This window comes from Triturus cristatus, chromosome 3_2, assembly GCF_964204655.1.
Source record: "Triturus cristatus chromosome 3_2, aTriCri1.1, whole genome shotgun sequence".
NCBI classification, from domain to species: Eukaryota; Metazoa; Chordata; class Amphibia; order Caudata; family Salamandridae; genus Triturus; species Triturus cristatus.
The window spans coordinates 536,280,163-536,295,874 of NC_140584.1; the positions used below are offsets into that span (position 1 = coordinate 536,280,163).

At 44.2% G+C, this 15,712-nt stretch overlaps 1 protein-coding gene across 1 annotated transcript in view; it reads right to left on the reverse strand.

Moving 5' to 3' along the window:
- The window catches only part of DEPDC7 (DEP domain containing 7), a 272,921-nt gene that overhangs the window by 226,048 nt on the left and 31,161 nt on the right, over positions 1-15,712 (reverse strand). The gene's annotated exons all lie outside the window — the stretch shown is intronic.

A 15,712-nucleotide genomic window follows, 5' to 3' on the forward strand; every position in this document is an offset into this window, starting at 1 on the left:
AGAAAAGAAGCAACACTCTGGAGTACCATGTGGTGTCGCTTGCACTGATTTTGCAGCACAGAACAAGCTCCCAGCACTAAAAATCAGCGTGAGCAGGGCGACGTGCCAATTCACTCACTCACAGAACTCCATGTAATCTTGAGTTCCGTACAACCCTATTTAAGACAGATCTTAAAAGATACACCATAGGGGTACCCACCCCACGGGTGTGAAAGGCACCATTAAACACAGCACTTATTTGCAGCAGTTCATTTTAGTTATAGAAGAAGTGATGGTTTTGGTATGCTTACAAGAAACATTGCATCTGTACAACAGCTGGTACATATCAGTGCAATGCACAAGATGAGCGATGAACACCACTTTGCAGAACACAACAATAGCAAGCACAGTGTATTTTAATTTATTGCAGTGTCATTCTGTGGCCTGACACATAGAAAATCCTAACAGGTACACAGCACATCCAAATATATTGCAAACCACCACCCTCATCAAACCCTCTTGCATAACAATCCAAATTGTTGTGACCCAAAGAGAACCATTAAAAATGTGGACAGGCAAAAACATAGATTAACATCTCTTCCATTATTTATCATTCACTATACACCTTATTCCGCTACATTCCAGTTACAAGAAATGAGGAATGGCAGGGAAATTATAAGTTATAACTGTCCCAAAACGGATTTCCACACACTCCAATCATATCAGAGTCAAGCAACTCTGGCTCTGCCAATCTACGGCAGGACAAATGCTTCAACTTCCAACCAGCTCAGAGTTTCTAGCACTGTTGCTTTCAAAAAGCGTGGTCTACTCCTGGTGTAGTTCAAGCTGTGCAGCAAAAAGCAGCTCCATATCCGAAGCAACCAATAAAGTAAAATCCCTCAACAGGGAGCCTGCCTCCGAATTTAGCAATCATAGTATTACCTTGAAATTCCTGCAAATATTTCCAGCCTGACTTGCAGTGGGAATGGCAGCAATATACATAGTGGGAGTGTTTCAGAAGGAACATATGAAGAGAACAGCTATCCACATATTAAGGAATCAACAGCAGTGACAACTTGTCAAGATCAAACTTGCTGTTGTGAACCTTTATTGCCATACTTGCATCTTACAGTTCCATAATACCTACGAGAATAGCCCTTTTACGGTACCATGCTACTTGCCGGAAAGGTCACTACTGCAGGACTAGGTGACTTCTTGGGGAGTCCAAGCATGGCAGCGACAGAATCTCACCGATGTGGGAAAGGCTCCTAGAAAACAATACCTTGCGTCGCCCCAAGTTCAAGACAGTCCCTTAAACATGAATCAAGAGGTTTAAGGCATGCTTTGCGGGAAAAGCGCTTCAGACTTGTTTAACACAAGTGAAGGTTCTAGGAAGTAACTCTTATTTTGTGACAAAATAAAAATAGTAATAAAATGTGCAGGTGGTATATGTTAAGCATCATCCGTCTACGTGGAAGGGGCCTCCTTAGCTCAATGTGAAGGACATTCAAATAAAATAATAAAATATTGTAACCGGCTGGTTGAATAACGTCCATGTAAAATGGAGTGAATCAGATTTTTTCTATAGCAGGTTCAAAATTACAGTGCAACTTTAGCATAAGGGTTTTGTATCCATTTTATCTGGCCCAGAATTCATGGCTGGTTTGAGGAGAAAGCTGTATGAATAGAATTCGAAATGATTGCACAAAAAGATGAACAACTGAGCAGTGTATTAGAGGAGAAGCAGATTGGTTGGCATCAATTAGGAGAGAAGTGCCATGATAGAACAAGATAATCTGCCTCAGCTGGCAGAAAGTCACAGGAAGGTGGATTTGTAATGATACAGAGACATTGGAAATGCATATATTTTTATAGGACAGTTGATATAGGCCCAATTCTAGTTTTAGAGCCCCAAATTCTTACTAATAGGGGTCCCAGATAACTATAACAGATTATAGCTTGCGCTAATCAGGGGTCCTTAAATTTATGAAGATTGTAATATCTTTCTTTTGGTTGATGTTAAAACGACCTGGTAAATAAAGGTGGAGAGTGAGTTGTGTTAAGACAAACTAAGAAGGCTAGGCATGTGAGTGAAAATGTCCAATATTTTAAAGGAGTAGGTTGTCCCAAAGTACTGGGAGACATGGAGGCTTATGAATTTTTAAAGTGGTGGTGCACAAATTCATACACTGTGCTTCCCAACCCTCGTGCCTAATCCCTCCCACCCTATAGGTTTTCGGAGTGACACAGAAACGCACTCACACATACAAAGATAGTCACACTGACATATGCAAGCACCAACTCACAAACACAAAACTTACTTGCTCCTCTTTGACATGAGCGTGCCGGTTCTTCAATTCAGGACTCCTCGTGTCCTTACTCCAGCTAGGCTAGCAGAGAACCAGCACCAGCTGCACAAGCTTTTAACCAATCAGAAGCTGGAATAGAGTTGAAGGTACCAAGATAGACCTTTTTTTACCTACTCAGTTCTGATTGGGTAAGAGGGAGCAGGATTGTCAAGCCCTGAAGCTCAGTTATCAGTCATGCTTCACTGCCTGTCACTAGTGCAGCATGTCAGATATGTACTGCATCTGTGAAAGGCCGGTCTGTAACAGTCCCCGTCCGACACATGCGCAGTACAGCTAGTGGAGCCCTCTTCTCCTGACAAGGTAATATTACAGCTTTTACATGTAAACAAATGATCAGTGAGAGAGTTTGTTTTCATGTAAAAGTTGTAACATGTGAAGCAATTAGTGGAACAGGGAGGCAGTGAGTTACCTCTCTTGCGCCCTCTATGGATGAGCCACATCTGCTGGGAGAGAGTGTAGTTAATCTCTTTTTTGGGATAGAGAAGGCAACATTTAGTCTGAAGAGAGCGTGTCAAATGACAACTATGCCAGAAGTGGAACAATGGTAAATTAACATTTACCTTGAGAAAATACTTCCAGAAGAATATTGGATAAACCTCTCAAACTATGAGCCTTGTGTTGCTAAAGCCACAAGCCGAACAGTAGTAGCGTCAATGTACAGATTCTGGTTAAATAGCCTGTACCTTTCAGCATAAGGGAACACCACACTTCTTACTTGATATAGCAACACAAGAACGTTTTAAGCTGGACTGACCAGCTTCTGTTTTTAATGAACAAGTGTAAAGACTTTTTTTTTTCTTTTATATTGTGCTTTTATGATTGTTTTTCTCAAACATTCGAATAAAGCTTACTTGATTGATTAGCTTCTGGGGGGTCAAAAGCAATGCTTCACCCTTTTGCTCTAATTGGTCGCATATGGGGTGACTCCGGTCTATAACCAACAACCAATTATATCAATTAACCTTTTAGCTTTGCTCAAAACATGTAACAAACATTGCCAAAGGAGATGGTCAACCTATGTCTGCAAAATACATTACACCAGTGGCACGAGTAACAGTAGAAATACAAATTGTATGCATAAATACATTCTTCTGTAAATTTAAAAATGTCCCTCAGTTACAACTTGCGCAGTTAACTCTTAACGAAAAGCCAAGAACAAGTTTCTGAAACGAATGGTTATAATTTAGTAAAATTAACAAAATAAAAAATAAGGGTTCTGAACAAATTAAGGAATGGAATTAATCTAAATGGGACGGTAAATGGTGCTCCCAGAACCACTGCATGACTGTATGTTTATACTTGGCCTTACATAACACAATAGGGTTCCTCTCATGAACAGAACCCGATTCACATAACTGGCGTACAATAACAGCACAGGTAGAGCTATGAATAAATTATATGCCTACCAGTCTTCAAAATTAAATGAACCAGTCCTCCTGGGGTGGGGAAGTCATGGAGTCAATATATATAACAAACTGTTCAGCACAAGCAGGGTGTAAAGTGGATCATCAAGGGATATCCTTGCGCCATTAACAAAGCATATTCCAGGGAAAGTGGAAGGGCCTACTTTATATTAGACCATATAGTTAAGAAAAGGCGGTGTTAGTCATTTTATCAAACCCAATACCTCCTTCTAGCACATTCTCTGAAACTCCACTTGTTGACTATGTACACAGAGGCACTTCAAAGTTTTGTGCACTGAATCAACAGATTTAAAATTGCTTTTATGGTAGACTAAGGGCTGTATTACAGATAGAGAGCATTGTCCCAGTCTGCGCTGCCAAGCATCCTTAACTGGGTGCACGGGGAACATGCTGGCAAAGTGTGCTGTTCAAAGTGAAGGACTGTTTGAAGATGCCCGTCCACCCTTCATTTGACCAGAAATATGGCCTTCATTCAAGGGGACAGGATCGAGAGATTTCCCCTGCGGGCAGATGCAGTGAGTGACAACTCACATGTATGGGAAGGCCTGTGGAAGGTAGGGCACCGTGGAGTCCTTGGGAATCCCATTAGCCCCTTCTGAAGGCGGTCATTTAAAAGTTCATACATTGGGAACCGCCTCTATGTAAAGCACAATCAGTGTATCTCCTAATAACTTCTTTTCCACTGCATCAGTAACAAGGCATGAGTGTAATGGCAAAGAGTTCCCTCATTTGCAAGGTGCCACACTCCCTCGCAATGAGGCAACACTCCCTCGTGAATACACTTGAGCATATTCTGCTCCAGTATGATCCATTTTACAGAAGAGGCTGCATAAACACCTACCGTCGCTTGCGTACCACGAAAGTATCACAGTAGTATAACAAGGAAGTGAGAGCACCTGTTGCACCCAGTGATGCTTTCTAATGTGTCCCCAAATGTTCTACAATTACCATCCCCACCCGAGAACAGTACAGAGAAATTCCAATGCTACATTACAGCACAACAACGATCCTAATCTATAGTGTTTTCATGTGAAATGTCATCCCAACATATTTGAGAACTGTTAATGTGTTGCACTACTGAGCCCCCAAGTTACAAATAACAAGTTGGAGAAGATAGGCAAACATATGCCTAACGTGAAATGTTTTAACTGACAAAAGTTAATTGGTGATAAAAAATAAAATTCCATCACCGCCCAGGAACCTAGAAATTAATCCTAATTTCATCAAAACGTGGAGGCGGGGGCTGTGAAGGAGGAGGTAGTGAGGGGTGGGGGTCAAACATGTGAAAAGTGGGTCTGGCACCAAATTGGAGTTGGAGAGCAAGCAGGTGGCAGGAGACCAAGTAAGATGACGTGGTGAAGGGTAGGCAGGATTGCGACAGTGGAGGGAGTCTGGTGAAAGAAAAAAGGTAAACGTTACCGTCCCTTGAACTCCCTCAAAAATGATGCAAAAACTATTTGCTCAGCACATCTTTGTGGTGATGCAAGTCAAATGCATCATATACGTTTTATGCAATCCAAGAGGATCAGGCTCTCCCAATTGATGCTCACTCACATCGGGCTGTACGCTCTCTGCACCAAGAGACTTCATCTGGCTTTAGTAGCGATAACAGAATATTAACGCTGTGTAAATAAAGCTCTTTCTACAACCCAGGCTACAATGCAATTTGAATAAAATTTACTGTGAGAAGGTATTACCGTAAAATCAACCATGCGGGATGAACCCATTATCAGTTTTACAGATCTCAATTTTGAGACGCAAGAACTATTTCTGAAAATATCAGAGAAGAAAGAGTCCTAAAAAGAGCTTTACGGTTGAAACAAAACTGTATTGCATTCAATACATTGGAACCAAGCATGATATTAGCAATGAAAATCTACAAGAGCTTAAAAACACATGATGTAGCATACAAAATTCTGATGAAAAAAATGTTTAGTAAAGATGGCCAAGGATGATAACTTAGGTCGGTATACAATGCAAGTAGCGTTCTAATAAAATCAGGTAATCAGCATAGAACTGTAAGCAAGTTTGTGGGATAGCGGAATAAACAAATGTACCGTGCAAAGAAGACCTGAAATATAGGTATCATATAGAAAGCCTTAGGAACAACTGATTCACAAAAGTAAAACCTTACTCCCAGTGTACAAGTAAAGAACATATGCTATAGACTCAAATCAATTTTATTGTAACTTAAGAAGCAACGTATAACTGCTAAACAGACAGTTTGGCCAAATTCTAGCTTATCGTTTAGCACATCACATCAGACAAGCTAGCCCCACTGACCTGGACAGACCACGCACTTGTCAGGTTCAGCATACCCATCCCACACCACCATAGACCGGAATACCACCACCACTGCAGCACCAGCTCAACATAAGCCCAGCACCACCTCTGAATCTGTGCGCCACCACCAGTGGCGGCACCACCTCAGCAGCAGTTCAGCGCCACCGCCACACCTGCTCAGCACCAGCTTGTCAATGCACCACCACCAGTGCAGCACCAACTCCGCATACTGCGCAGCACCAACGCCGCATCACATCAGCACAGCACCAACTTCGCATCACTCAGCACCACCACCTTGCTATCAGCACGGCACCGCATCAGCATCATCATCTCTGCTTAACCACAGCACCAATTCCTCATCAGTGCACCACCAGCGTAGCACTGCCTCAGCATCACCTCAGCAGAGCACCAATTCCGCATTACTCGGCACCACCTGAGCATTAGCTCACCAACACCTCAGCATGACTCAGCACACCACAGCATAACTGAGCCCCGGTGCAGCAACGCCACCGCATCAGCACAGCACCACCTCTGAATCAGTGTGCCACCACCAGCGCAGCATCACCTCAGCAGCATTTCAGCACTAATGCAGCACCAGGTCAGCACATGCTCAGCACCAGCATCTCAGCATGGCTCAGCACCACCTCATCAGGGCACCACCAGTGCAGCACCAATTACTCATCAGTGCATTATCCATGCATTACATCACCACACACCAACTCAGCACCAGCACAGCACTAACTCCTCATCAGTGCACCACCACCTCAGCATCTGTGCAGGACCGCCTCAGCACAAGCATCACCGCAGCGCAAGCACCACCTCAGCATCAGTGACTCACCAACTCCGCTTCAGCGCAGCACCACCAGCACACAACACTAGCGCAGCCCCACCTCAGCACTAGCGCAGCCCCACCTAAGCAGCAATTCAGCACCAGCACACCACGACCTCAGTCTGCCCTCGGAATGCGGCATCTGAGGATTCTCCCCTAGTGTCTGTCCGGTGCTCAGGTTGTAATTCAGGAACTATTACCCAAACTCCACTCTCCTGTTTATGTCCCCACCTGAAATATTTTTTATAAAAGCTATAACAAACCAGCATTTAATCAGGCAGGAAGGAGTTGCCAGCATTGCAAAGACAATAATTAGAACACACTTATTATGTTCATTCTTTAATAGGGTCGTTCAGCTGTACATAAGGGCTTCTTGGTTATATAAAAGGTAACACAGTTGCTTATAAAACATTATTATAATTGTTTAAATATGTAGAGCAGTGTGGCTGCTGTGCAGCAACAGAACTTAAAGGCAATCTCAAAGCCAATAACTTTGGCTAAACACTTATAAGGTCCAAAAGGTGAGACCTATTGGCTAAGACAATGCTGGTTTAATTTGTCACTTCTGGTGCTTGTGCTCATTGGGTATGTAACTCAGAATGGAGCCTGGCTGAAGAGTTACCTCTACAAAACATCTGAACCTGTGGCCTAGCGGACTCAGCTAACCTATGGCTACAACAACAGCAGAAACAGTGCACCAAGCTAATGACACACCTTTCCCCATGCGAGGGAGTGTCTGGGCCTAGCAAGTGCCGAAAGGTGCGGTTAACAATTTGCCCCTCACCACACAGTCGGTCTATCACCGTTTCTCATAACTGTCCAAAACCGAGTTTGATTTTTCAGATGTGAAAAGTGGGCTATGAAGAGAGAATAAAGGTAGAAAATACACTCCTTAAAATGTTTGCTGTGCAGCAAACTGATGAAAATTAATCATAGGTAGCCCAACTCTGTCGTAGGGTTTATGTTGCAATAATGCGATATTAGCTACGAGACTAGTCCTAAGAAACATTGCTATGGTAACTCCCTCACAAGTCTGGTCAACGCCGGAAGTTAGAAAGGCGGAACGAATTGCATCGGTTTATAGAACGAGTAGAATACTACATCTCAATAGACTTGCTTTCACCTCACCTCTCCCATATCCCCTCTTCGTTTTATTGTTTTCCTCCTTGCTTCACCCTTTCTCTACCAGTCTGTACATGGCGCCATAATAGCCCATTTTCAATGTCTTTTCTTTCTCCTAATATGAAGAGTTGCAACATCTGGATTCCTTCGAGGAGAAGAAATACAATTGTAATCGATAATAAATGTTATACCGGGTTGGAAACCTTCAGGAGCTGGAGGATCTGCATTGTGGCCTAATGATGGGAGGTGTAAGAAAGTAACCTGCTTACACCTCCAGCTCCCTTTTTAAAATTACCAGGACAACCCACATTCCAGCTGACCATCGATTATTATAAAGTCACAACCCGAACCCAAGATGTATTAATTGCCGCACTTTCAAAACCACCACATGCAGTACATTTAAATGGAGAAGGGCCTCGTGCTCCCTCTTAACTACCCACAGCATTAGCTTTGTAGCACTAGAAGGATTTTCAGTGCATGCACAGAAAGCAATTTCTTTGACCTGTGCCCTTTAAGCTCCGGCCACTCTGTGTATTCTATGGCTGGAAACAGTTCCCTGTGCCTAACTACGTTAAAGAAAGTTGTCAGAGGCCACAAGGTACATAACCCAGACACTACCTCGGCTGCTGGATCAGACTACACAAGTGCAACAATTCTGGAAGCCCTAGGTGACTCGCCCTTTAATGGCAATGTATCCAATGGGAAACCTGTGAAGCTGGGACCCGGGCTCCTCAAAACTTGCTGGAAATAATAGGTCTTAAGGTCAAAGACCTGCTTTAGGGGGCTCCAAAGAAAACCACTTTGTCTAGCCTTGAACCCAAACAGTCTACTAACCAGGAAGACTGGGGCAGACCGTGCTGGTTTGAAAATCCTCTGCCAGAGGACAACCAGAATCCTGTGTCAAGAGCACCTTACAGCAGTAAAAACTGGGGCATGGAGCGAGGTCTGCTAAAGAGTTTCTTGGTTCCAATACCGGCTTTTAAATTTGAGAATCTTGTGACTACAGAAAGATGGGGCTATGAGGAAGGCCTCAAACCGGGTAGTACATACTTCTTACTAGTAGCCACTGCTGTGCAAAAGGCTAAATGAAAACTGCCAACAAAAACTTGAACTGCATACCGGGACATAAGAGCAGTACTGAAAGCATAAAAGAGTGTTTGAGCTGACTGATGTACCAAGAACAGGGTGCAGCACCTTCCTCTTCTGGAGAAAGCCCACAAAAACGATAAAGTGTCTTTAAAAAGGTGAAAACCTTCGAATTTTACATCAGTAAATAAAAGAGGCTGGTACTGCCACAGAAAAAGGATGGTGGGAGTTGAGTGACAAAGGCTACAGCAACGAAATCAAGACCACTGAACCCATAGAATGCCACCACTCAGTTACATATGAAAATGGTGCAAATCACCCTAACTGCACATATACAAACAACAACTAAGGTATCTTGAAAACAAATTAGGAGTTACCGAATGATCTTAATGAACAAGTGCACTGCGCCTGTCAAAACATTAGGCCATACTCGAATACCCTCCAGCTGCATCTCTATGATCGCCTATGGCACGCCATAACAAATAGTACCACTTCACAAAGTTTTATGAATAAAAGATATGTAAAAATGCTCATAGGTCATCACAATAAAGGTGCAAACTCCATAATGCTGTGAATTCAAATTTCATTTTTGTGGATCTTTTTTGGACAAATTTAACACTCGAGGTAAAGATTCAAATGATGATGTACATACTTGAGTATGCTAAGGGCAGTTGCAAAAGAACACAAGAATGGGTGCATTATTAAGTAAGTCAAATAATAAAAAAAAAATTAAAAACACAAGGTGTTCACACCTCCTGATGGAAGTGAACCCCCGCAGGAAAGACCCTTCCACAGAACCCTAAATGTCAAAAACCTAGTTTCAGCAACAACAAAAAAAACACAAACAAGTGAAGCTAAAACTGCAGCAGGTGAATTTATCAGGTACTGTGCTCCTCGCCGCAATAAAGGCATTCCAGCAATCCATGGTGGTCAGGATTGCAGATGGATCTTCAGAAACGTTGTCTTTCTTGGAACTGGGAGGTACAGACCACACCATCTGTTGATCCAGCAACAATGATTGAAATTCAGATTAGGAGAGTCCAGTCTTTTGTCTAGCTGGCACCAGGGTAGTTTCTTACAGGTCTGTTTATCCAACAACTCAAGAAAGCTATGTTTGACAAAATTCAGTATAGGCCACAACCCAGCTTTCTAAAAACAAACTGACGTATTTTGCACACAAAAAAAAAAAAAAAAAAAAAAATAATCGCTAAACTTAAACAAACCATCTACAGTGAATCAGGCAAATTCTTAAAAATAAAATAGCAATGGATGGAACTGGACAAAAAGGAACACGTAGCCAGCCTAAAACCTGCATGTATGTACTATAAGTGCATTTACACTGTAAACATGACCGTTAGCAACATTTCGGATACATGACAAAAGTAATAGAAGTAAAAACACACTTTCCCACCATCATTTTAAAGCAGTTTAAGCTGCCATGCTGCTCGGTCAGTCGCCTTAGATAAGGTAGGAATTTCACATTTATGAGGGCCGGGCTACGTTCAGAGAACACCATCACGTTGGACTTTACTCTACATTTGCTTATCGAATTCCCCGAGTGACCTTGAAACAGGTTAAATTCTCGGAGCTTATGATTAATTTGTGCACCTATAACCTATTCAGGGAGCAGGAGGCAGCAGCCGTGTATACACAGCTTTACTCGGGAGCACAGTGTACTGGACACAGGACAAAATATAAATCAATAGTCGACAATAAACACAAACTGGCAAATCAGGAAGGGCGAACTTGCCCTGTACGAGGACGGTCTCGCCACTCGTGGGATAGCACAACTACCAGATTACAAATGTTACCTCGTCTGCACTCAAGAGACGCTGCCCCCACTCACTTCACAAGGCGACCCTGCTAAAAACGGATGGGAGGGTGGAGATGCTCGTGCACCAGGGGGCTGGGGATGCAAAGGCAATCTAGAGGGCGATGCCACTCACTGCTCAAGAGGACCAGTCCATTATCTGACGGGAGTGCTTCAGGATCGCAAAAAGTGCCACGGATTCATTTCAAAACACCTTAAGCACGCACCCCTGCATGCACAAAAGCAGAGCAGGGGGCGCGCCTTCTCATACCTCGCTCCCGAGGCCTGGAACAACCTCTGGGAACACATCAGAGCCGCCTCCTTACTTGAATGAAGACCTGGATTTTCGAACAAGTCCAGTAGGACTGGCCTCACTCACTGCTACGGAGCGCCTCGATACCCTCACGGGTGATTAGCGCTTCTATAAAAACACATAAAAAAATTGCATTCAAACACCTTTGGACAATAAAGACCGTAATGTAGCAACCGCTTTTGGCACGATGCAGTGACCATCCTTTGAATTAGGCAACATATCACTGTCTTTATCAAACAAGTACAGAGCACCGTCGAGTACTACGGTTTAACGCGATGACCAGACACCACGTGTTACAGCCAGCCTATTACAACGTAATGCCACGAGGAGCAGTGGTGAAATTCCTGACGTAGCAATTCAATGTGCGTCAGAGTCTGCACTCATTCATTTCAAAATACCTTAAGTCCAAAGTTACAATCACACTCAAACCTCACATTGGCAGCCCTCCGTTTTATTCCCTTCCTCTAACCAAGACTATCCTTCTTGTGCTCGGCAAGTCCCCCCTCAGGAAACACCCCCTACAAACTCAGGGGTTCTCTTCTGCCTGTCCGCCTAGTGCTTCATTATCTCAAGGCACCAAATGCCTTAAAAATAAGGGAGCGGGGCAAACACACGTGTTTGCTTCACTGTTGCCGAGACTGGCACACCCAACCAGCGCCTGAGAGGTCATCTGGAGCGCTTTTGCAGGAGAGTGGTTCTTCATTCTGGAAACCGCTAGTAACAAATTACTACTTCTTTAAAGGTCTCGTCAGGACCGCTTCCTTCAGCTCTAGGACCCCCTCGAGTGTGTTGGGCGCTTCCAAGGCCCATTTATAAGCTATTGTGTTCAGCCCATGGGGCCTCGGTTATTCTCCACGTGTAGTGGAATGTGCAGTGTTGAATTATAAATGGAGTACAACAGTGGTGTAAAAGACAGGATTTTTTTTTATAGGGGTGGGTGACTACCCACTTCGAAAGAATAATAACCGTGGTCATGGTGAAGCAACATAGTCTCTAAATTAACCTGAGCTCAGCCCCCTGGTAGGAATGGCACATAGGCTTATGTGTAAAGTTTAATACCAACAACAATAACAAAGCAAAGATGCAAAACAATTAAAAAAAAAAAAACGAAAGAGAAAGAAAAAGAAAAAAGTGTTTGAAATGCAATAAACAAAAACGACAAAACCCCAATAAGAGGTACCAGAGATATGATATTTAAAAGTTTTAAGTAACAATAGCACTTTGAAGCACAAAGTGCAGTAGACCGAGAGCTAGACACAATTTGAGGCAGGCCACGATGAAGCGCTGGTATGATACACCAACCAGATCCGTCCTGGTCAAAGATTTTACCTTCCGATTTAAAGGATTAAGTCCCAATCCACCACCGAAGTACACTTCTAAAAAATCCAGTAGAGCCTTGTGACTGGTCTAAGATTTTTCTTTCCTCCTTCGTGGTACATACGGAGGCCCTTCTGTACAACCTCGCCTAATCTCAGCTGTGTTTATAGTCATCATTCATTTGGCTTGTCAACCCATAATCATCCAAATTGGGCTTCAAAACACACTGCTGTAGCCCAAAAATTAATTTACAACCACTGGGGACCCTGGACAACAAGCACTGGCATAGCCAATAGGTCTCGCCTTTGGAACCTTATAAGTGTTTAGTTATCCAGCACAATATCCTTGGTGCAACAACATCACCTGTAGCAAGGCTAAACACTTATAATGTCCCAAAGGCGAGACCTATTGGCTATGCCAATGCTTGTTTCTAGTAGGTATTAGAACTACTGGCAAGTTGCCAAACTAGTACCTGCGGTGATCTATACAACAATGTCCACTAATTTATTAATTTTGTTATTAATTCAAGCAAGTAAGCAATTGTTGTATAATCTGCTCCTGGGATGAAGTTTAGAAATAGAAGCAGGAAGGCACTCCAAATGGGCATATTCTTGCCCCAAATATATGATCGAGCAAAATAGGAGTTTTGGGGATTTATATTGATAAGTATTTTTAATGAAGTTGTCTGTGGGAAATGGCAACCTGAGGTTCTTCTGAAAAAGATTTAGTGTGCATAATGTACAATGGAGTTGGGTTATTGTGTAGTTCAGTGAGGTTTGAAGCATTATGGAATGCAAATGTTTTTGACTGGTCTCCCAAGCTCCACAAATATATTCCTTTGTATGTGGATGTCATGAACTGAACACTGCAAAATAAATCAATCAGTCTGTTTCCTTTTTGTGTCTCGCCTTCACAGCACATATGCTGTCTCTCAGACCTTTTGTTTACTCACAGTGGGCTTAGAGGCTGCCCATTGCTTACAGTTGGTTGGCTTTATATTGTCACTCTCATTTGTTTCTTATTGGTCAGGTGCTGTAGGCGTCCTGCCTCTGTGTGTTTGCGTCTTCCCTGGAGCATGAACACATTACTGGTTTTCTTCAGCAGCTCATTTTTTAGGTACTACTTTTTGCTTTGTGTTTAACCACTATCAGGGTGTCTTTTTTCAGCTGGTTGTGTGGGGTAGTAGAGGGGTAGTGGGGTAGGAGAGGGGTAGTGGGGTAGTAGAGGGGCAGTAGGGTAGGAGAGGGGCAGTAGGGTAGGAGAGGGGCAGTAGGGTAGGAGAGGGGCAGGAGAGGGGTGGTAGGAGGTGGAGAGGGGGTAGAGGGGGTAGAGGGGGTAGAGGGGCAGGAGAGGGGTGGTAGGAGGTGGAGAGGGGGTAGAGGGGGTAGAGGGGCAGGAGAGGGGTGGTAGGAGGTGGAGAGGGGGTAGAGGGGGTAGAGGGGCAGGAGAGGGGTGGTAGGAGGTGGAGAGGGGGTAGAGGGGGTAGAGGGGCAGGAGAGGGGTGGTAGGAGGTGGAGAGGGGGTAGAGGGGGTAGAGGGGCAGGAGAGGGGTGTTAGGAGGTGGAGAGGGGGTAGAGGGGCAGGAGAGGGGTGGTAGGAGGTGGAGAGGGGGTAGAGGGGGTAGAGGGGTAGTAGGATAGTGGGGTAGTAGGATAGTGGGGTAGTAGGATAGTGGGGTAGTAGGATAGTGGGGTAGTAGGATAGTGGGGTAGTAGGATAGTGGGGTAGTAGGATAGTGGGGTAGTAGGATAGTGGGGTAGTAGGATAGTGGGGTAGTAGGATAGTGGGGTAGTAGGATAGTGGGGTAGTAGGATAGTGGGGTAGTAGGATAGTGGGGTAGTAGGATAGTGGGGTAGTAGGATAGTGGGGTAGTAGGATAGTGGGGTAGTAGGATAGTGGGGTAGTAGGATAGTGGGGTAGTAGGATAGTGGGGTAGTAGGATAGTGGGGTAGTAGGATAGTGGGGTAGTAGGATAGTGGGGTAGTAGGATAGTGGGGTAGTAGGATAGTGGGGTGGTGGGGTAGTAGGGGGTAGTAGAGGGGTAGTTAAGCGGTAGTAGGGTAGAGGAGTAGTAAAGGGGTGAGGTAGAGGGGTAGTAAGGTAGCAAGGTAGTGAGGGGTAGTGGGGTAGTAAAGGGGTGAGGTAGTAGGGTAGTGGGGTAGTAAAGGGGTGAGGTAGTAGGGTAGTGTGGGGTAGTAGAGGGCTAGTAGAGGGGTAGAGGGGTAGAAGAGGGGTAGTAGAGGGGTAGTAGAGGGGTAGTAGAGGGGTAGTAGAGGGGTAGTAGAGGGGTGGAAGAGGGGTGGTAGAGGGGTAGTAGAGGGGTAGTAGAGGGGTAGTAGAGGGGTAGTAGAGGGGTGGTAGAGGGGTGGTAGAGGGGTAGTAGAGGGGTAGTAGAGGGGTAGTAGAGGGGTAGTAGAGGGGTAGTAGAGGGGTAGTAGAGGGGTAGTAGAGGGGTAGTAGAGGGGTAGTAGAGGGGTAGTAGAGGGGTAGTAGGATAGTAGGGTAGAGGGTTAGTGGTGGGGTGGTGGGGTAGTAGGGGGTAGTAGAGTGGTAGTAGGGAAGTAGGGTAGTGGGGTAGTAATGGGGTAGTAGAGGGGTAGTGGGATAGTAGAGGGGTAGTGGAATAGAAATGAAAACTATAAAGTACCAGAATGTAAGCGCAGTTGGCAAAGAAATCCAGGATTGGCTGAAAATGTCACACGTGACATGAACTGAAAGTGTTGACATTGGCTGGCTGGCTGGCTCCTGGCTGGCTGTTGTGTGGAGCACGGAGGGAACGTTTACTGCTTAAATACATTGAGCAACTGAACCGATAAGCACAATTAGCCATGAATACGTTGTTCCAGGATGTAAATGGAGCAACTGGAATTTCAAAACCACCCTATGCCAGTCACTAGCTAGTTCGAGTAAAAACCATTTGTAAGTGTTAAATGGAAAGAAATACCGCTAGGGTGACGATCTGACAAGCATCATTTTGCGTCATGGCATTAACTTGCAGTTGAAAAAATTCAACTCTCACTCCAGGGACTCGTCAAACGGATATTCTGAATGTTTTTATTATGAATTTCAACTCTTTAACTTGGAAGCCACTTTAAAACAACTTTGTCGTCTTGTTGAAAAATTTGATGCACGAAAACAGTACTGTGGAAAGAGAACTCTTAAATTGTGCCTCGTCTCCAG